Raw genomic sequence first — 23,374 nt, forward strand, 5'->3', positions numbered from 1 at the left:
TACCATTGATGAGAAACTGAACTAAATCAGCCATATAAATACTGTGGCTACAAAAGCAGGGCAGAGGCTGGGAATTCTGTGGCAAGTAACTCTCCTCCTGACTCCCCAAAGCCTGTCCACCATCTACAAGGCACAAGTCAAGAATGTGATGGAATACTCTCCACTTGCCTGGATGAGTGAAGCTCCAACAACACTCAAGAAGTTAACACCATCCAGGTCAAAGCAGATTGCTTGATTGGCACCCGATCCACCAACTGAAATATTCACTCCCTCCACCACCAACACACATTGGCAGCAGTGCGTACCATCTACAACATGCACTGCAGCAACTCACCAAGGTTCCTTCAACAGCACCTTCCAAACCCACAACTTCTACCACCCTGAAGGACAAGGGCAGTAGATCCATGGGAACATCAGCACCTGCAAGTTCTTCTCCAAGCCACACACCATCCTGACTTGGAACAAATCACTGTTCCATCATTGTCACTGGGTGAAAATCCTGGAACTTCCTCCCTAACAGCACTGTAGGTATATCTACAACACATGGCCTGCAGTGGTTCAAGAAAGGGGCTCACTGCCACCTTCTCAAGAACAATTAGGGATGGGCAATAAATGCTGGCATCACCAGCAATGCCCACACCCTGTGAAAGAATGAATTTAAAAGAAAAACTTATCTGATAGCTGAGCCACTATCTGAACTCACAAATGAACAATGAACCAGAAGACAGTTGGCACCTGTGGGTGTACCACAGCACGAACTGAAACCTGCTGGAATATACGACAGGAAGAATAGGCACCTGTGGACATATACCACAACTAAGATCCTTTCCCTTTACTGTCGTATCCTATCCTTTAATATCAGGGAAACCGCTCCTACTTTTCCATTTCACCGATCTCTTCAGGGATCCTGGAACACTTAATTCCCACCTTTTTCACTCTGCAACCATGTCTCTATAATAGTGAATAGATCAAACAAATTAACTTGTGTTATTAATCCATCTAATTTCTTCTGAATGATTTGTGCGATTTTCCCCGATAACACCCTAATTATTGATATCCCATTACCTTTAAGCTCCCTGTCCCATTCTGACTCACTTTGCTTATTTTTGTTCTCTACAGACTTGACATTTTTCTGACTGCTTTTAAATTTACTCTTTCCTGAATCCTCCATGGCTGCCCTTCATTACTTTAAAACCCTACCTGGATAATGCATTTAGGGAGAACAAACAAGGCAAGGGAATATACAATAAATGATAGGATTCTGGAAAGGGTAGTGGCACAGAAGGACCTTGGAGTGTATGGCTACAGAATCAGGGAGAAAAGGTGACCAAGAGGCATAACGAATACTTTCCTTTTTTGACTGAGGCCCAGCATCTAAGAGCAGGGCGGTTATGCTAAAATTGTATAAACCACTAGCTAAGCCACAGCTGGAGTACTGCATACAGTTCTGGTCAGGTGGAGGTGATGGCGTAATGGTACTTTCGATGGAGTAGTAATCCAGAGACCCAGGGTAATGCTCTGGGGAACTGGGTTCAAATCCCGCTATGGCAGGTGGTGGAATTTGAATTCAGTAATAATCTAGAATTAAAAGTCTAATGATGACCATGAAACCATTGCCGATTTTTGTAAACAAAACCCATCTGGTTCACTAATGTCCTTTAGGGAAGGAAATATGCTGTCCTTACCTGGTCTGGCCGACATGTGACTCCAGGCCCACAGCAATGTGGTCTTTAAATGCTCTCTGAACAAGGGCAATTAGGGATGGGCAATAAATGCTGACCCACATCCCATGAATAAAAAAAAAATACAGGATGGATGCAATCACTGGGAAGGGTACAGATGAGATTCACAAGGGTATTGCCAGGAATGGAGAATTTTAGCTATCAGCAAAGATAGGATAGGCTGGGACTGTTTTCTTTAGAACAGAGGAAGTTAAGGAGAGAGATTTAATTGATTTGTATGAAATCAGAAGGGGCCTAAATGGACTGAATAGGAAGTGCCTATTTCCATTAGTAGAGAGGTTAATAAACAGGGGGCCTGGATTTGAAGCACTTGCTTGAAGGGTCAAATGGGTGTCAAGGAGGGTATTTTCACTCAGAGGGTGGTGGGGGACAGAACTCAATGCCAGAAAGGGTGTTTGAGACAGAAAACCTCAGCAGCGTTTAAAAAAATATTTGGATCTGCACTTGAGATGCCATAAGTTACAGGGCCACGGACCTAGAGTTGGAAGATGGGAGTAGACTAGGTAGCTCTTTTTTGACCAGCACAGACACAATGGGCTGAATGCTACTCTGCCATGCTTCTGTTTAAATACACAGGATTGCTCCCATGGTGCTCCCTGATCTCCTGACACTCTGCTCACCATTAATTCTGACGCCATTTGTGCTAGCTCATTTATCCCACTGATAGAATGGTTAAGCCACAAAAACTGGGTTAGCATCCAGGATAACAGAGTAACAGTTCAGCAGATTAAATGCTAGGAGCTGGCTCATGGATTCCTCCCAGAATCAAAACTAAAATTGCGCCAATATAAAAATTACTTGCTAGAAGTTATCTGATTGCTCTTGACTAAGAAAGGGATGCAATATTTTGTGTCACACCCCTGACAAAATGTAAAAATTGGCATAATTTAAAAAATTTTCTTGGTAAGATACAATGGCACTTAGGGAAAAATTCCACCCCATCAGTGAGGGGAGGGGGAGTGCAGGAGCGGGCGCGCGCAGGCGCGCCTCCAATCGGCGCCCCTGATTGGAGACGCGCCGCCATTTTACGTGGGTGGGCCAATTAAGGCCCGCCAGCATGATGTCCGCCAGGGAGCACTCGCTCCTTGTGCGGGCGGGGGGGCGATTCCCTCAGCCGGGAGTGTGCTCTTTCACGCATGCGCACGAAAGAGCGCACTGATCTCCCTGAGGCTAACTGCTGCCTCAGGGAGATCACCTCAGAATTAAAACTTTTAAGACAAATGTGTAAAAAATTTCTCTGACATGTCCCCTCACGTGACACTGTCACATGTGTTGGGACATGTCCATCACTTTAACTCAAACCTTTATTAAATATTTAAAAACCCTCATGAAACCTCATCCTGCCTGTGGATGAGGTTTCATTCTTTTTCTTAAGCCCGCCAGTCCTAAGGTTGGATGGGCAGGTCCCTTATTTATGTTAATTACTTTTTAAATAGCCTCAATAGGCCGTTGACAGGTCGGTGGGCGCACAGCTGATTCGGCTGCGCCCCCGCCAACCTGAAAAAGGAAATGATGCGGGGTGACGTCGGGAGTTCCGCCCAACATCATCCCGCGTCGGCGAGCGGGCCCCGCCCCCCACTCACCAACTTAAAGATCCTGCCCTTAGAGGTGGCCTTGCCAACATCACCGTCATAAAATTAAATTTAAAAGTTCTCTTTATATCAGGTGGCTGCATTTATTTTAGGCTGTGCTGCAATCAGTGTTTTTTATTGTTGGTTCAAAAATTGTCAATGAGGAAATACAAAGAATTCTCATCCTCATCCTCGGCAACTGGCTTTCTTGCCATCAGCTCACGGACAATGTAAAGAAAGAATTACTCATTTCCTGGGCAGAAATGTAAAATGATCACAAATACAGGAGTTTGTATTTGCCAGGAGTAGCTTCAATCTTGCCTCTTTTTACTTCTGTGATACAAAATAACTCCCTACCTGTTATATTTTTATATGCTTTAGGGACCATTTGTTCATATGTATGTATGTCAGTGTCCAGAGTGCCACATCATCCACGATTGCACTACAGAGTACCAAGCAACAATTTATCAGTTGCAGCTCATGACATGATCAGAGAAATAAATACTGGAACTTCATTGAACGTGAGTTTAAAAGTGTGATTATTTCAAACCCCTGGGAGCCACAAGACATGAAATGGTGGCAGCAAGTGTCTGTGAGTAAAACCCAAGCATCATAGACAAATCGAAAGAAAAAACATACAAGGTGGCAAAGATTAGTGGTAAGCCAGTGGATTGCGAAAGTTTTAAAAACCAACCAAACATGACCAAAAAAAAATAAAGAGGGAGAAAATAAACTTTGAGGGTAAACGAGCAAGCAATATAAAACCGGATAGTAAGAGCTTCTTTAAATATATAAAAAGTAAGAGAGAGGCCAAAGTGAATATAGGCCCCTTAGATAATGAGGCTGGGGAAACAATAATGGGGAACCAGGAAATGGCAGAAGGGTTGAATAAATACTTTGCTTCAGTCTTCACGGTAGAAGATACTAATAACATTCCAAAAATACTAAATAATCAAGGGCAAAAGTTGGGGGGGAAGGAAATAAATACAACAACTATCACTGGAGAAAAAGTACTAGGGAAACTAATGGGGTTAAAGGACGATAAATCCCCTGGGCCTGATGGGTTGCATCCTAGGACATTAAAGGAAGTAGCTACACAGATAGTGGATGCACTGGTAGTAATCTTCCAAGAATCCTTAGATTCTGGAAAAGTCCCAGAGGACTTGATTACGGCCAATGTAACATCCTTATTCAAAAAGGGAGGGAGACAAAAAACAGGTAACCATAGGCCAGTTAGCTTAACATCTGTCATTGGGAAAATGTTGGAGTCTATTGGAAAGGATGTAATAGCAGAGCATTTAGAAACACAAAGGCTCATCAAGCAGAGTCAGCATGGCTTCATGAAGGGGAAATCATGCCTAACAATTTTATTAGAATTCTTTGAGGAGCTAACAAACAGGATAGGTATCGGGGAACCAGCAGATGTAATATATTTGGATTTCGAAAAGCCATTCAATAAGGTACCATACTTAAAAGGCTACTTAAAAAGGTAAGAGCCCATGGTGTTGGGGGTAGTGTATTAGCATGGCTAGAGGATTGGCTAGCTAATAGAAGACAGAGAGTTGGAATAAAGGGGGGCATTTTCAGGATGGCAACCTGTAACGAGTGGAATGCCACAGGGATCAGTGCTGGGGCCTCAATTATTTACAATATATATTAATGTCTTAGATGAGGGAAGTGAATGTATTATTACCAAGTTTGCGGATGACAGAAAAATAGGTGGGAAGGCAAGTGCTGAGGATGAAACAAGGAGTCTACAGAGGGATACAGACAGGTTAAGTGAGTGGGCAAAAACTTGGCAGATGGAATATAATGTGGGAAAATGTGAGGTTATGCACTTTGGCAGAAGAATACAGGAGCTGAATTTTATTTAAATGGAGAAAGACTGCAGCACAGAGGAAATTGGGAGTCCTGGTGCATGAATCCCAAAAGGCTAACATGCAAGTTCAACAGGTAATAATAGGGAAGGCAAATGGAATGTTGGCCTTTATTTCAAAGAGAATGGAGTATAAAAAGAGTCTTGCTAAAACTATACAAGGCACTAGTTAGACCACACCAAGAATTATGGGAACGATTTCGGTCCCCTTATCTAAGAAAAGATATACTGGCATTGGAGGCAGTCCAGAGAAGCTTCACTAGGTTGATCCCGGGTATGGAGGGATTTTCTTACGAGGAAAGGTTGAGTAGGTTGGGCCTGTGCTCATTGGAGTTTAGAAGAATGAGAGGCGACCTCATTGAAACATATAAGATTCTTAGCAGGCTTGACAGGGCAGATGCTAAAAGGTTGTTTCCCCTTGTGGGAGGGTCTAGCACCAGAGGACATAATCTCAGAGTAAGGGGTCACCCATTTCAAACAAAGATGAGGAGGAATTTCTTCTCTCAAAGGGTAGTCAATCTATGGAATTTTTCACTGTAGAGACTGGGTCGTTAAGTATATTCAAGGCTGAGATAGACAGATTTTTAATCAGTAAGGGAGTCAACGGTTATGGGGAAAAGGTAGGAAAGTGGAGTTGAGGATTATCAGATCAGCCATGATCTCATTGAATGGTGGAGCAGACTCGATGGGCTGAATGGCCTACTTCTGCTCATACGTCTTATGGTCTAAATAAATGCTGAATTAAATTAAGAAAATTCAATCTGAATTAGTGCCAGAAAGAGAGGGAAAAAAACTGAGTGAATCATGTGAAAATGAAATGGCCACCACCACAGCAATGAACGGACTGCTCCAGCACAGGATTAACTTGGAGGCTGATGGTGTCGTAGAGGCATTTGAAAAGTTTAAACAAAAGTACAGATTGACATTTAGCAGTTTTCTAAATGGTGCTAGTGAAGAAGAAAGGATCAGCTGCATTCTTTTGTGAGGAGGGAAAGGATTAGATCTGCTTAATAGCTGGGAGATCAGTGAGGACAACAGTAAAAACCCAGACAAAATTTTTGAGAAATTCAGCACACATCTCCAGCCAAAGTAAAACCATCAGATCCACTGATATGAATTTGAAAGCGTGAGACATGAACCAAACAAGCCTGTTGATAATTTCTCAGTGAGATTGAGGAATGAAACCAGCAAGTGTAAATTCAAGGAAACAGTTAAAAGCCTGCTATCAGCTCATTTGGGGTTCTGCATAACCTGATGTACAAAAAGCTCTGATTGGAAAAGACAAGCTCACAATATCACTGCCAGGGCACATGAAGCCAAGAGTAGACAGATGAAGATAGTGACTACCCAAACAGCTAGCCTTCAATTAAGTTAAGAGAAAGGCAGCAGGGTTGATGCAATAAAACAGCAACAAAAGAATGCAGCCCAGACAGAGAGAAAGATGTGTAGGAACTCTGGACGACCACAAATTCACAGGCAGAAGGAAATGTCCCACATATGGATCAAACTGCAGAGCTGTGGAAAGCTCAATGACTGGGAAAAGATGTGCAGAACAAAGAGAAAAACAGTGATGGAGTTACCAGCGGCAGAGCAACAGGATGAATGAAAGAAAAGAAACCAAAGCATCCATACCTGAGAGATGACAGTGAGTGTGAGGACACTATAGACATAAGAACCATAACAACTGCATGAAATGTCTGGACGTGACAGTTTCCAGGGAAAATAAATTCACATAACCATTCAGATCAGGAAGAAGATGAGAAATAAGCCCACAACCATAAATCTAAAGCTGACGTTTGGTACCAGAACACAGAATAACATTAACCCACTCAGGCAATACCAGAAGATATTTCCTGAAAATTTGAAAGAAAACGGGTAGCCAAAGAAAGATGCTCTAAATCCGAACAATGTCATGCTGGCAGAATTTGGTGGAACTGAGATTCAACAACTAGGAACAACTCAAATTAGAAGGATACACAAAGGAAGGCCCAAAACTTGCCTTATTGTAACTCCAAGCTACAACTCTCAAAGCTGACATGAAATTGCCTGCAGGGCTATTCAATGACAGAAAGCACAAGGCAACTTTGCCAAGAAAGATATACCCTCCAAGTGACCATCAAAAAGAAAGACAACAACTTACTGATGCACAGGTAGGAGGAGGTCAACATTACAGCAAGCATGCCAAATCCCTGCCTGAGTTGTTGAGAGAACAAACTGCACATATGCAGGACCCAATCATGAAAACCTGGAGTCTGGCAGTTGTTGTTGTTGTCGAAGCTTAGACTCCAAGGTAATACATTATTGAGAGCCAAACTGGTAAGTAAATGAGAAAGAGCAGAGACCATATTCGACCTACACCTGACCTGGAAAAGCAGAAAAGGTCATCAATAACACCAGCAACATCACTAACAAGCGAGGTAACATTAACAATATCAACAAGCTGTGCGACATCAACGTCACCAGGAATTGACACAAAATCCGCAATATCAAGCACAATTCCTACAACACAGACATCATTAGTACAGCAGGCCAACTCATCACAGAGAGCAATAACTACCAAATCTACAAGATGTGACCTACAACACCCTACGACCTAAGCGATACCATGAATAATGTTTTTTGAGAAAATAAAACAAGCTATAAAAGACTCTTAAGGTGTTCAATTTAATAACAGAAATTGAATGGTACTCTTTAGTTTAGACATAATATAAAATAAGTTAAAGATCGGAACAGGAATATTGATATAGAGACATTGTTTTTTAAAGAAAGATGCATGTTATTGTAGTAATTGAAGGTATCGCCTTTCCTACTGCCCATCAGGGATCACATGATTGTTCTTGGAGATTGCGACCTATGAGCCCTAAGCGCTAGTAATCCGAGGGGTGTGGCCTTCTAGTCGAGGACCTGGTTCGTGCATGTAGCTTCTGAAAAGCCCTCTGTAATAAAGTTAGTTGTTTCAAGTAGAAACCTGTCCAGTACATCAAGTCATTACCGTTATAGTATTCTAATATTATTTAGAAGCTCTATGTTCATACATTTGTATACATAAGTAACCAAAGTGCCACATCACTCAATGCTGCACTACAGTCAGGGTACTGAGAAACAAAGTATCAGTCCGCAGCACATGGCATGATCTAAGAATACATTTGATAAAGCTCCAGCATTTGAGTTTAAAAGTTTGATTATTTCATACTTCTGGGAACCACTAGACATAGCATACCCAATGGGGACCCTGAGCTGTGCCCAACATCTGACAGCAGCTAGAGATTTTTCTACATCTGGTTTCAGGAACATGTACAAAAGGTGTAACAAACATAATTTCTGCACAATTTCCTCCATTTCAGTAACAAAAAGAAATTAATCCATTTGTACCAAGGTGTTAAAATCAGCTTGAGTTGATCAAAATATGGTTACTTTTTCAACAACAAAGCGCAAGAGCATTTACAATGAAGTTAGAGTTCCAAGTATGGTGCTTCATGTTATACAGGATAAATACCATGGAGAGATTGAAACTTGAGGCGTTGGAATATATTTGCTGAGCACCAGGTTTCCTGAATTAGTTCCTATTAATCCCGATAGCAAATTGAACAGTGAACCTTAGCGACCTTCTTAATTTTTCTGAAAATTTAACAACTCTCCTCTAGTGAACCCCTTGGGGTGTTCATTTGAACTTCTAGGCAATGGACACATTCCAAATCAGGTTTATTCATGGCAATCTTTAACCATGGGCACATTCTACAGAAGCAACTGTTTTAATTGCAAAAACTGAACACGAACTCGTATTTGATCTAATATTTATAAACCCCACTGAGCATACATAATCCTCTAGTCAGTCTCAAAGGAAGCCTTTCACTTTGCGCTCTAAATATTCTTTTTTTATTAGCACAATAATATTTTGTGAATAATATGGAAGAGCAGGTTTAATAAAACAGCAGTAAGCAACAAAAATCTTGTTGAATAAACAATTTCCTCAGTTCCTATAATGTTCATGATTGTGAATATGGAAGTAACTCAGCCTGAATATACATGATTACTCCAATCCATAAACAAACCACAGTCAAACATTGTTATCATTATTATTGGGATGCCTAACTGCAGGACCGAGCCCATTGTGCAAAACTGAAAATGATAGTTATAGTGTTGAAAACAGAAGGCAGTGTTAATTATTAGCAGCGCCTAGTGACATAAAGCTTACAGATTACAGGAAGGGAACAATGAAGCAGTTATATCATCATATCTACACATTCACACACGTACCTACCTCACATTTATATAGCATGCTTAATATAGTAAAACGTCCTAAGGCACTTTACAGCGTAATCAAACAAAATTTGACACCAACCCATGCGTGGAGATATTAGGACAGGTGATAGGTAGGTTTTAAAGGCTTTTTTAGATGAGCAAAGAGAGATAGAGAGATGGAGAGGCTTAGGGGGGACGTTCCAGTATTAAGGGCCTCAGAAACTGAAGGCAAGGCTGCCAATGGAAGGATTAAAATCAGAGATGCATGAGAGATCAGAACTGGAGGAACGATGTGATCTCAGAGGGTTGCAAGGCCATAGGAGATGACAGCAATAGGGAGGGGTAAGGCCATGGAAGGATGTGAAAACAAGAATGAGAACATCATGGCATTGACGGACCAGGGACCAATGTAGGTCAGGGAGCACAAGGGTGATATGTGAATGGAACTTTGTGTAAGTTAGGGCACGTGCAGCAACATTTTGGATGAGTTTAAGTTTATCAAGGGTGGAACTCCAACTGGTCAATTGAGCTTCAAGCTTGATTGAAAGACTGTCTTTTATGGATTTGATTTTCCAGGCAGGTTTCTCATAAGAAGCAGTGAATTTTATTTCCAGGGCTTTGGCAGCAGTCACATGCTTCCATCAAGAACCACAACTAGACACAAACTCCATCCCCAAGGTTCCCCGTGCTTCAGACTGATTCATTCACACTGTCATGTGATACTACACAGTACAATAAGTCTTAAAGCTATCGTCACTGCATTCCTTAAAGCTACAGTTAGTACATTTCTCCCCCCTTCAAGTTTTTTTTTTACAATTTTACAATAACAACTACTTTATGACATTACAAATATATACTAGGGTTATGAAATTATAAGTTCAGTCTCTCACGAGGTTTCCTGATCTGGGTGGAACGTCGTAGCTCCACAACTTTAAAATCAGTTACTGGATCTTCATTTTCTGGAATCGCAGCAGCATCAGGTACCTCCTCAGGTACAGACAGTTCAGTGTTATCCGTTCCGACAGAGACATCTGGTATGTCTATCCTTGGTCAATCAATCACAATGGAGACCACAGGTTCTACAATGGTTACAGGTGGAACATTGGTTTGTTGGGGTATCTCCCTTCTTCTCAAATGATCCACATGTTTTTGGGTGATCCGGCCCTCCACTTCTACGTGGCACAATACTGGTCCAGTCACAGAAACCATTACACCAAGTAACCAATTTGATCCATCACAAATGTTTCATACAATTACTGTTTCACCGAAAGTAAATTCTCGCTCTCAACAATGTAAATCATGAGTCACTTATTGATTCCCTTGACTGTTCTCTACCTTCTCCTCCTAATTGTGAAGTACCAGGCTTAATCTTGATTGAAGGCGGAGCTTCCTAAGTAATTCTGAAGGTATTGAACCTGTAGTAGTGTGGGAGGGTCATTCATTTTCTTTTCTGAATCATTTCCCATCTTGTCTTCTTCTGTCTGCCACAGAGTTTAATCTCGTCCTTCATTTCAATTTTACAGTCGACCAGACTTCTCTCAGGCGAAATCTCAACTTGGTTCAGTTCAGGGGCTGAGCTACCCACAGTTCCATCTCCTACTTGCGTTTGGGAAAGTTACACAATTTTTCCTTCTAATGTCACTTGTTACACTTAGCTCAATTTTCAGCTCTGCTGTCTCCTTCTTGTATCTTTTAGCTTCCTCCTGGAATCTTGAACATTGCTGCATCTTCTCTGCCAACTGGTTCTTCAGTTTGTTCAGACTGACATTAAATTAATTCTGCTTCTCGTCATAATTTTCCAGAGGTACAAACTTTGACCTGAGGGATCCTTGTAGTGTGTGAAGGTCTTTCAACAGGTTTTCCTTTTCTTTGTGAAGCTCACTTGCTTCATCCTGAATTCTGTAATTCAGCAGAGTCTCCTTGAGTTTCTTCTGCTGTACTTCCAACCTGCTATTTAAGAGAGTCTTCAATTCCTCAGGTTACTGAATGGCTACACACTCTTTTTGCATCCTGTTAAGGTCCTCTGGCTCTCCAGGCTCATTCTGAAGTACCTTGCTTTATTTCTTTTCCAACTCAGGAACTCTTCCAACTTCCTTTTGAAATTTCACTGCCCAATCGAGGTTAATTTCCCTCAACCAATCACGATCTAAAAGGCTTGGTCCTCCACCTTCCACTACAATCACAGGGAGCTGTGCTGTCTGGTGCTTTTAATAAACAGGTACAGTGATAATACCTTTCACTTGTATGACTTCACCAGTATACATTTTCAATTTGGCTGAAGTCTGCTCCGTTTTCAATTGTTGAAGATCCTTGTTTAAATATTTCAATGTATGCTCCCCCACTACAGTGCATGATGCACCGGTATCCACTTCCATAATCAAAGGTTTTCCATTGACCTGCAGAGTAACAGTGGTTGGCGCTGTTTTCCCTACTTTCACATTTAATAGAGAATAAACATCGGACTTAGTGGTTTCTGGTTCTTCCTCATTAAGTACCTCAATCAGTTTGGTTTGCTGCCTGGGAGTCTGTCTCAATCTTGCTTTATATTGCTTCAGCATGTGCCTTCTTTTACGACAATAATGTCACTCCACCTCTTCAAAATGGCAAGTTTCAGGGATATGGTTACTCCCACATTTGGTAACAATTCATTTTCAGATTTGCTGCTGAGCTGTCTCCTGTATATTTTTAAAATTTTTGGGTAGCAGGGATTGTCTCCTACTTTGCGGTTGACTCCCTGGTTTTCATGTCACACCTGGTGGTCTGTTCCCGCCCCAACTGGAAAACAGCACCATTTTGTGCACCCTGTATGGCCTGCGAATCCCATTTGGCGCTTTCCATCGTAAGCGCTGTTTCCAGTGCCCTTTTAAAATCGATATTTACTTCAGCTAGTAATGATTGTTGAATGGCATCACCGTGCACACCGCAGACCAAATGATCCCGTAACATGTTGTTTAGGGTCTCCCTGAAGTCACAATGTTCAGTTAGCTGTTTCAACTTTGCTACGTATGTTGCTATTGTCATCCCCAGGGCTCTTACTCTCAAGTTAAATTTGAACTTCAATCCTCTGTGGATGAGGCCAAACGGTCGATCCTGCCAATAAGTGGCATACCTGGTGAGTACATTTTCCCTTTCTGTTTAAAACAAGATACTCACATTCACTGGGCGAGGGACAGTGCCGGAACTAATTTATCCTCATCGCCAGCTTTTATAGACTTGATTTTCCATGCAGGTTTCTCATAAGAAACAGTGAACTTTATTTCCAGGGCTTCAGCAGCAGTTACACACTTCCATCAAGAAACACAACTGGATACAAACACCACGCTGATTCGTCTACACTGTCATGTGACACTACACAGTACCATAAGTCTGAAAGCTAGTCACTACATTGTCCATTCTGATTGTTTCTTGAGGGTGAACTCACTCTGAAACAAAAACAGAAAATTCTGGAAAAACTCAGCAGGTCTAACAGCATCTGGGGAGAACAAAAAAAAGAGTTAACGTTTCGAGTCCGTATGACTCTTCTTCAGAGCTGAAGAGAAGTAAAACGTGATGAAATTTATACTGTTCAAGGGGGGTGGAGCAGGTGAAGCTGGATAGAAGGCCAGTGATAGATGGAGGCAAAAGAGAGGTTGCCAGAGATGTCATGGACAAAAGGACAAAGGGGTGTTCATGATAGTGGGACTGGCTAAAGGAGGTGTTGATGGTGGCATTAAGGTTAGAAAGCAGAATGTGATAATAGCAGGACAAGGTTAAGCACTCTGGAAAGAACAACATGAACAAGTGACAGATGGCCCTTGTGGGGGTGGGGTGGGGGGAGGAGACGATGGTGGGAAAAAAGATTGAAAATAGGATAAAAGGTTGGGATAAAACAATGAATAAAAATACAAAATGAAAATGAATATTGAAAAAAGGGGATAAAAAAAAGAGGGGGGGTGAAGGTGGAGGAGAAATTTCACGGTCTGAAGTTGTTGAACTCAATGTTAAGTCCAGAAGGCTGTAAAGTGCCTAGTCAGAAGATGAGATGCTGTTCCTCCAGTTTGTGTTGGGCTCACTGGAATGATGCAAGAGGCCAAGGACGGACATGTGGGCATGAGAGCAGGGTGGAGTGTTGAAATGGCAACAAGGTGGTCTGGGTCGTGCTTGCAGACAGACCAAAGGTGTTCCGCAAAGCGGTCACCCAGTCTGCGTTTGGTCTCTCCAATGTAGAGGAGACCGCATTGGGAGCAGCAAATGCAATAGACCAAATTGAAGGAGGTGCAAGTTAAGCGCTGCTTCACCTGAAAGGAGTGTTTGGACCCTTGGATAGTGAGGAGGTAAAGGGACAGTGCTGCAACTTCTGCGATTGCTTGGGAAGGTGCTGTGGGAGGGGGATGAGGTGTTGAGGATGGAGGAGGAATGGACCAGGGTGTCCCGGAACAGTCCCTAAGGAATGCCGACCGGGGTGGAGTGGTGAAGGGAGGATGAGTTTGGTGGTGGCATCATGCGGAAATGGCGGAGGATGATCCTTTGAATGCAAAGGCTGGTGGTGTAAAAAGTGAGGACAAAGGGGATCCTATCATGGTTCTGGGAGGGAGAGGAAGGTGTGAGGGCAGAGGTGCGTGAGATGGGTCGAACACAGCTGAGGGCCCTGTCAACCACAGTGGATAGGAAACTTCGGTTAAGGAAGAAGGAAGACGTGTCAGAAGCGCCATTTTGGAAAGTGGCATCATCGGAACAGATGCGACGGAGGCAAAGGAACTGAGGGAATGGGATGGAGTCCTTACAGGAAGCAGGGTGTGAGGAGCTGTAGTCAAAGTAGCTGTGGGAGTCGGTGGGCTTGTAGTGAATATTGGTGGACAGTCCATCACCAGAAATTGAGGCAGAAAGGTCAAGGAAGGGAAGGGAAGTGTTACAGATGGACCATGTGAAGGTGATGGAGGGGTGGAAATTAGAAGCAAAATTGATAAATTTTTCCAGGTCCAGACGAGAGCATGAAGCAGCACCGAAACACTCATTGATGTACCAAAAAAAAATGAGTTGTGGGAGGGGGCCTGAGTAGCACTGGAACAAGGAATGTTCCACATACCCCACAAAGAGACAGGCATAACTGGGGCCCATGTGGGTGCCCATAGCCACACCTTTTATTTGGAGGAAGTGAAACAAGTTTAAAGGAGAAATTGTTCAGTGGGAGAACAAGTTCAGCCAGACAGAGGAGAGTGGTAGTGGATGGGGATTGTTCGGGCCTCTGTTCAAGGAAGAAGCGGAGAGCCCTTAGACCATCCTGGTGGGGGATGGATGTGTAGGGCGATTGGACATCCATGGTGAAGAGGAGGCAGTTAGGGCCAGGGAACTGGAAATTGTTGATATGACGTAGGGCATCAGAGGAATCACGGGTGTAGGTGGGAAGAGACTGGACAAGGTGAGAGAGAACGGAGTCAAGACAGGGAGAAATGAGTTCCATGGGGCAGGAACAGGCTGACACGATCGGTCTACCGGGACAGTCCTGTTTGTGCATTTTGGGGAGGAGGTAGAAGTAGGCTGTGGATTTTGGGGAGGACGGACCTCCCTCTGGATCACTCTGATGTGCATTTGGGAACTAACCAACCACATGGATGGTGAGCATTTTCTGTTATTAGTCAGCTGAATATTGATTTAAACATCAAGCTCTCTGAAAACATCAAAAAGAGAGTAAAGATAAGTTAGGATATCGCTCTTTAGCAATCATTTTATATAGCTGAACATTAATTTGACGCCAAGTTGAAAAAATACGAAATGTTCTCACCGAAAATCTGCAGCGCTGGTATCTGATGGTTTTTCACATTACAACAGCAGATAGCAGATGAGCACCTTTGTAACTCAGCCTGTTATTTACAAAATATTTATACTCAGCATAAAATATAATGTTTCTCCCACGGACACAGGATTTTGATTAAACAGTGATCCTTTTCTGTGGAATTGAGATTGTAGTCCAAGACCAACAGTGATACCAAATGTCACAATTAAACTAAAGATTTCTTTGGCACTCTAGGAGCTTGCAGTGAGATTATTGCAGCACTAATATTGGAAAAGGAGGAAAGGCTTCACATAGTCAGATGTGTGGCATCCACACTTTTAACCTCTGTTTTCACCCTCTACTTGTAAAACTGTCAATGCCGTACTAGACAGCACTTTATCAGCAGGAAGGTAAAATGTCCAATATAACAGAACCACACTTGAAATTAAACATGTACATGAATGGCTATGGCATATCCATTTAATTTTCATCTTCCTGCAGCACATGTGAGATATGTGACAATTTAGTGCAAAATATTTCATACGTGGAACTAAAACTCTGATACAAAGGTGGGGGGGAGAAAAGCATCTCTACCATGACATCAAGTGTTCATCCCATTTATTTCTGGGATATCAACTTCTGATTAAGAATGATCAGGCTTCACTTGTCATGAACTAGCCATGAATACTGAATGCGAAACTGAGTGACTGGATGATTAATAGGCCACATGACAAGACAACAAACTGCAAAGTCATCTTGAATCACTACAATCATCGCAATGTTATGTTGGGAGGCAAAAAGGACCTAAAACTGATCTACCTTGCTCTGATCACAAATTTAGTACAATACATCTGAAGGCAGTGACACCCATGCCCTGATAGAAGCATGCCATCACCCTAAATTCATCCATGCCTTTGGGTTGAGATCTGGTCAAAGCAAAGAACCCTATTCACTTCTAATTTGTTCTTTAGTGATGTAACTTGCACAAAAATATCAAATCTGGCACGTGAGGTATGAGTTTCACTCTAGGGCTGTTACTCCTTAAGTGGCACTGTGATAGGTATTTTCAATGTTAAAGATATAATTACGTGACACACACAGCTGCTATTTAGTTGTCAGAGTCAATGGACTGAATTTTCACTGAGTCGGGGTGACTCGGGAGCCCTTTAAGAATGGAAGGCGGGTCTGATTCTGGGATTCCTGACCCTATTCCTGGGCTGTCTTTATTTTCATGAGTACCTTTAAAGACCGAGGGCTGATTCCTGCAAAACGTCCACACCCAGCACTCCCGACCTGGCCGGCTCCTTTGCGGAGATAGGCAAGACCTATTCCTCTGCAATTTTCATAGAATCAGGCCAGGTTTTTAAAGAGTTGTGGTTCCCAGCACCTCAGAGGAGTTCTGAATTCTAGTCTGCATGAGGGAATCTTTTAAAAGGTCAGTTTCAAAGGTCCTCCTCATGCCTTCTATGCCATGCTAAGGCACCCCACCCACCCCCCATGGTCTCTCATGCCCCCATGCCAATCCATGGCATTTCCATGCCAATTCACCAACTGTGTAGAACCAATGAACCCTATAGTAACAGTAGGATGTATTAAGAAAAAGCTTTAAAAAGTCATTGATTACTTTCAAAAATGTTTTTAAAAAGTCATTTCACTCCAAGGCAATAAAAGTGTCAATCATTTGGAACCTTTAAAGCATCAATAACAGAAAACACAAACCCTTAAAACCACTTAACCTTGTGTAAACTAACACTGTGAAACTGACCACAGAGGTCAGAGAACCAGAGCTGTAAATCAAGGAATATTTTCACTGGGCCATAGCCATTTTGACAAGAGTAATGGATTTCTGATCTCTGCTGGTGAAGGAAGTTAAGGGTTATGGGAACAGGCAGGAAAGTGCCTGTTTTAAGTTAAGGTTACAATCAGATAAGTCATGATCTTCTTGAATGGTGCAGCAGACTTGATGGGCCATCTTGCCTACTTCTGCTCCTATTTCTTATGATCTTATGTAAAGGAGAAGGGAGTTTTGAACGTGATGGAGAGTCTGGGTCTCCCCTCTTGAGCGACATGAGTGGCAGTGGGTGAGTGTGAATGGATCGTAGGAAACAGAGGGAATAAAATATTCAATTCTCAAAGCCTGTTCCACCATTCCATTAGATGATGGCTGATCTATGCATTGCTCTCCCACATTATACATGAGACTGCTAACGCTTCTGTTTCTTTTCAGAAATTTTAAATTGGACAGAATAGAGTCTCTTAACAAAGTTTTACAATAAGAAAGCTGTAGGGTTCCATAAGGATCATTGTCTAAAGGAAGCAAATGTCTGAGAAGATGATCTCAGCAAGTCTGGTGAAAATCCAATAAAACATTTTTAAATTATTGAGGTAACAAATTGTTGTACAAGGACAGACTGTTTATTAGAGATTCACGGCTGGCTGCACTAATATTTACCAGCTTGTCTATTTTCAAAAGGAACCCAGAGGCTGACGAGAGGAAATTATTTATCGAGGTTGACAAAAATCCAATAAAGGTGAGACTTGACTGTTTACAGGCATTTAGATGAGATTAGCACTGTGCTAACTGATTATTTTGGGAATCAAATATCCTATGAATTATTAAACAGATGATTCAGCTGTTGGTGTATGTTAAACCACAATAAAAATAGTGCAACTTCCTAGTTGGATATGGTACTGCTTTAAGAAATTTGTGAACAACGTCCAACTTACTCAGACTTAAGTCCCAAAGCAAATATTTTTCCACAAATATTGATGTGTGCATCACCCAGTACATAAAGCAAAAGACTCAAAGCACTTTGCATGTTGGTCATCCAACAATGTTGCAAATCATAAATCATCCAAAGGTGCTTTAAGTCTCTCTACATTCGACAACAGATCAGGGTCTACAAAACAAGGCAAAATATCATCGACATTGAACAAGCAAGGGTAAGGTGAGCAAATGGTGGGCACAGTTCATTAGCCCGTCACAGCAATTTTTGGGCTATTGTTAATTTTCTATTGTTCCAAATACTGATCACTTTAATTATCTTTCAGAAAAGTACTTATAAACATCTGACATGAGGTACAAGACTCTCAACATTGTGCATTTGGCACTGACTTCTGCTCAAGCTCAGTTCCACACGTGGCATAGGTGATAGCCACCCTTCAATACAATTTGTTCACACATCCTTCATGTATGAGCTCAGTGAATGTCAACTGACTATTTGGACACCATTACTGCATGGCTCATTCTTAGCTGTTCTGTATACTGGAAATGCACATGAGTGGAAACCAGTCTTTCCCCTCTATACCCCAACATGAGTGAGGCCAAATTTGGCACACACCCATTGCAATAGCAACAGAAACCAAAGATCAAGATTTATCTTAACATCATGGTACTTCTACCCACTAGGTATCAGGGAACATAATATCTCCTTGCTTAAATTGCAAGCAAATTGTGATTCAAATGCTGTTCCATTTAATGAAATTAAAATATTACGATCCCCTTCGAGACTAATAACCTTTAGAAAGATATTTGAATTTCCAGCGATTGACTGGAACAAGATTTCAAGTTTTAAGGTATTTACTGTAAAAGCAACATTGACTAAACACTATTTCAGTTGGCAACTTATACTCTAAACTTCAGAAGTGATCCCCCATTTAACTTTTATTGCAAAAATCCCCCTGCATGGTTATACTTTACTCTGTCCCTTAAATGGATACTTCATTCTCCAGGAACAAGTCCAAAGCTATTCTCAGCACCCGACAACTTGCTTTCTCCTTCCTTTTCCAGACAGATAAATTTTAATCCCCGAACTGACTTTCAGGTTGAAGGCTACCCTGAGGATTTCTCCATCTAACCAAAGCTAGGCAAATCTTCCAGCCCCATTTAAATTCTCAAACTTGGTCTCAACAATCCAAGCATAATCTCCCACCTGCATTCTGCACAGTGAACAATAGTTTCTGGCACCTCTATCTCTCTGCTCTCTCTCTCTCAGGTTCTTGTAGACTGATCTGCCTGAGATATTCAGGGATATCTTGAGAAAACCCTGTAAGCCAATACTACAATAGCTTTCTACGGCCTGTTTCCCTCTCAACGCCCATATCCTTTGCAATGCGAATCACATGGACCTGATATCCAGGCAGAAACGCTGTTTAACTATCTTCTAAGCCCACAGCTCCATTCTATCTTGGAATTAAATAAACAGTAAAAGTATAACCATTTATAAAACCCGACCTTCCTAACATCTCCCTGAGAGACTTGGAGACTAACAGTCTACCCACAGATGCCCCTACCATTGTCCGCAGGTGTGATCAGCGTGCACCCTCTTCCCAGTTAAACAACCTAGGCCCTCCTCTAACCTTAATCAACCAAATCACCCAAGCTTGTTTTTGGGTAGGATTCAGGACAGGCCACATGACCCCTTTATTCCTACATTTTACCCTAAATTAAAAAGACAATCCCAAAACATAACACTCTTAGAAACTTCATATTTGTAGCAAGAACTTGCTGACAAACAACAGCTATTTAATCACAGAAACCTGGCCATGCATAAATATATCTGTCGACATTCTTTCCCTTGTATTTTGGGCATACACATGAAGTGGGATTCTCCATGTTTACAAAAATGGTAAATGAAGTGACAAAATGATTTTTATAAATAACAGTGGGTGGTTGAGTGGACTGCAGTTTCTATTTGTTAAAACTTTCATGGATCTTTTGAGCTTGCAATTCAAGGGTTGTGCTAAATATTTCTTAAAATTTCCTATCTACTATATAATATTGGAGCCTAAAGCTTTAGCTGTGCTTATTTCCTTCTGTGTAAGATTTTGTTTTTCATTTCTTAACTCTCTGCTGCTCCTTAATTGTTTTCTGCAAATACACCAAATACCCAAACAACTTGGCATTCTCTTCAGTCATCAGCAATTTTCTTTTCCAATTTTCTCTCCATGTTCTTAATTCTCTTTTTAGCCATTTTCAATTGTTTTCCCAGTCTTCTTTCTAATTCTTTCAATCATTGGAAATTACTTCTGCTTGTTCCTTATGAACCTTAATCTACCAATTAAAAAATCTGGAGCTACTTCATCAAATTCCCCTCCGAGTTCCAAATGGAAAAGTTATACTTGAATCCAATGAAGCTTACCTTACTGCCGGCTTTTAACTTTGGAACTAGAATTTAAACTTCTAATCAAACAGAATAATACATTTCTTGAAAAGTAAACTTAAAACAAATACTTGAAACAAAAAATGTTTGCTCCAAGAATGATAAACATTTGAAATAATCTACCAGTTACTGCAGTAGAGACTAAAATATTATGTACATCTAAAAGCAGCTGGATGCTATAATTGAAGAATTTGGATCCTGGAAAGATGTGCTTAATGGGTCAATGGGTTAAATTGCTTTACCTCACCTTTGACTTTTCTAAAATCCAATCATGATGGTAAACACTATTTTCATTAAATATTTTATTCCCCTAATTTTAACTTCTCCAACAAGTGCAAAAGCAAACCTCTCCCTGTAGTATAATGGAGTATGTTAGATTAAGTCCCATCAAGCATGAACTGTAACAGTCTGTGATGTCATACAAGGAAGTGACCTACATTCATGATCTGAGGCTCGATGAAGGTAAGCCTGGTCAGAGCTAGTGTAAAGGGTGTTCTCATAACTGTAAATATGTTACAATAAAGTTCAAGTGTTTTCAGTAAGTTCTCTGAGAAGTTATAGAAATGACTCCAGCCCAACAGCACGATAAAATATGCTGGGCAACGGTTTAAAAAAAAGGCGGCAATAGGAAAATCTCTACCTCTGCTGGAGCACTTTGAGACAGTCACAGGCCAAAACTGGATCAAAGGCAAAACTCAAAGGATAGAGAGAGAAACAGCCCGAATCCCAAAGTAACAGATACAGTTCAATTCATCGGACATAAAAAGGGAAAACAGAGAGAAGGAAACACGTGCGGCAAGAAAAGCAATTTATGGTGGCAGCCCAGACTAGCTGTTGCTGGTGTAGCAGAGAAAGACACAGGCGCGGGAATTGTCCCGCCAAAGACACATGCAAAAAGACAGGCAATGCCATTGGTGTAACAAGATGGGGCATTTTCAACGAGTATGTTGCAGTAGAAAAAAATGGCAGAACACTCAAAAAGAAGCAGCTTTGAAAGGAAACAAAAGTCCTTGAAATAGAAGATTGACAAGCCACTGCGATACCCTTCCAATGAGAGGTTAAAGCTTTAAGTGGAAATTATTGGGGTGCAGAGACACACTTCAAGTGAGATTCAAGTGAGCAGCAGTTCCAGTTCTTTCAGACACTGAACCATGGTTAAACAAGAGAGTCCTTCAAACATCCTACAAAAAGCTACACAGACCAGGAGGAGCAGAGCTGAAGGTTCTGGGAGAACTGACATCTACCTTAAAGAACAGAAAGTAATTACTGAAGTACTGTACATAATTCAAGATCAGAACTGTTCGCTCTCAAGTAGAAAGGCATGTCTGGAATTGAATCTAATTCGCAGAATAGAAGAAATAAAGAATGGTCAAGGTCAATCAGAAGACTTCAAAGCAAAATTCCCTAGGTTATTTACAGGATTAGGAAAGCTGAGAACAGTGTATCATATGCGAAACCAATTTGCTTATATACATTCAAAGGTTACACACACTTTACTTACAAAGGTAAAGAAAGAGATTGACTCAATGGTAAGACAAAGAGTCATTTCACCTATTAAAGAGCCAACAAGTTGGTGCTCAGGGATGGTACTGATTTTGAAGCCAAATGGTTGCATAAAAATATGTGTTGATCTCACATAACTCATTAAAGCTGTGAAAAGAGAAGTCCATCCAATGGTATCAGTCGATGAGAGTTTAGTAAATTAGGGAAGAGCTCAATTTTCTCTAAATTAGACACTAACAGTGGATTCTGACAAATACCACTAGAAGAGGAGTCGAAGCTAATCACAATGTTCATAACACCATTCGGAAGATTCTGTTTCAACAGGTTACCCTTTGGAATTACATCAGCACCAGGGATCTTTCAAACAACAAAATCAAATCTTTTAGATGGAGTTGTTTGCCACATGGATGACATGTTTATACATAGGTCTACTCAAGCTGAGCATAACATGAGAGTGAGAGTAGTGCTGAGAAGGCTACAAGAGGCAGGATTGACACTCAACTGTAAATGCGAGTTTTCACAGCCAACAATCAGACTTCTTGGTCACAAAGTGAGGACATCAGGAATAACAGTTGATCCACTGAAGACCAGGATCATAAGAGAATTTCCAGTTCCAAGAAACGTTAAGGAGTTACAAAGGTTCATGGGAATGATGAATCAAGTCACAAAATTTATAAAAAACTTAATAGAGCTCAATGACCCATTATGCTAGTTGTTACGCCAAGGCAATGAATGTTGTTGGGAAGGAGCATATGAGAAATCATTCGAAAAAAATCAAGGAGAGATTGATGTCATCAAAGTTATGAGCACATTGCGATCTGGCATTACCTACAACTATTGCAGCAGACGCATGCTCTACAGGATTGGGGGGCAGTACTTTTTAGGTACAAAGAGATGGATAACGCAGACCAGCCTATTACACATCACGGTCATTAACAGATACAGAGAAGAGATACCCAGGGTTTGAAAAGGAAGCATTAGCAGCTGTGTGTGCATGTGAGAAATTCGCTGACTACATCTTAGGTCTTCACATTACGATAGAAACAGATGCCCTATGTTACAAGTTCAAGGGAAACAATGGAGCACAGCAGACGCATTATTGTGCATTGAAACAGAATCTAGAAAAATGCACTACTGAATTTGCGGAAGAAGTCAAGGAGTTGGCGATAATGATAGTCCATACATTACTGGCAACTACATGAAGATTGATTGCAATCAGAGAGGCTCAAAAATCAGGTGTGGAATGTAAGCAGATCAGAGAATTTTGTATTATTAGATGACCAACATATAAACCACATAGTCCTATCTTGAGAGCATATTTCGAGCCGAGAGCATATCTGACAGTGATCGATGATTTGCAGGTATACAATGATAGAACAGTAATGCCAAGCGCATTGAGACTTGAAATCTAACAGCACCTATATCAAGATCATTTGGATATTACCAAGTGCGGAGCCAAAGCATGGTATTCGGTTTGGTGGCCGGGTCTCTCGAAGTCATTGAAAGAAATTATATCCAGATGTGTG

The 23,374-nt window shown here is 41.4% G+C and overlaps 1 protein-coding gene across 3 annotated transcripts in view; it reads right to left on the minus strand.

Annotated features, from left to right (window-relative positions):
* The window catches only part of fbxl17 (F-box and leucine-rich repeat protein 17), an 832,496-nt gene that overhangs the window by 522,762 nt on the left and 286,360 nt on the right, over nt 1-23,374 (minus strand). The window lies entirely within an intron of this gene.

This window comes from Cetorhinus maximus, chromosome 2 (genome assembly GCF_964194155.1).
Source record: "Cetorhinus maximus chromosome 2, sCetMax3.hap1.1, whole genome shotgun sequence".
Lineage (NCBI taxonomy): Eukaryota > Metazoa > Chordata > Chondrichthyes > Lamniformes > Cetorhinidae > Cetorhinus > Cetorhinus maximus.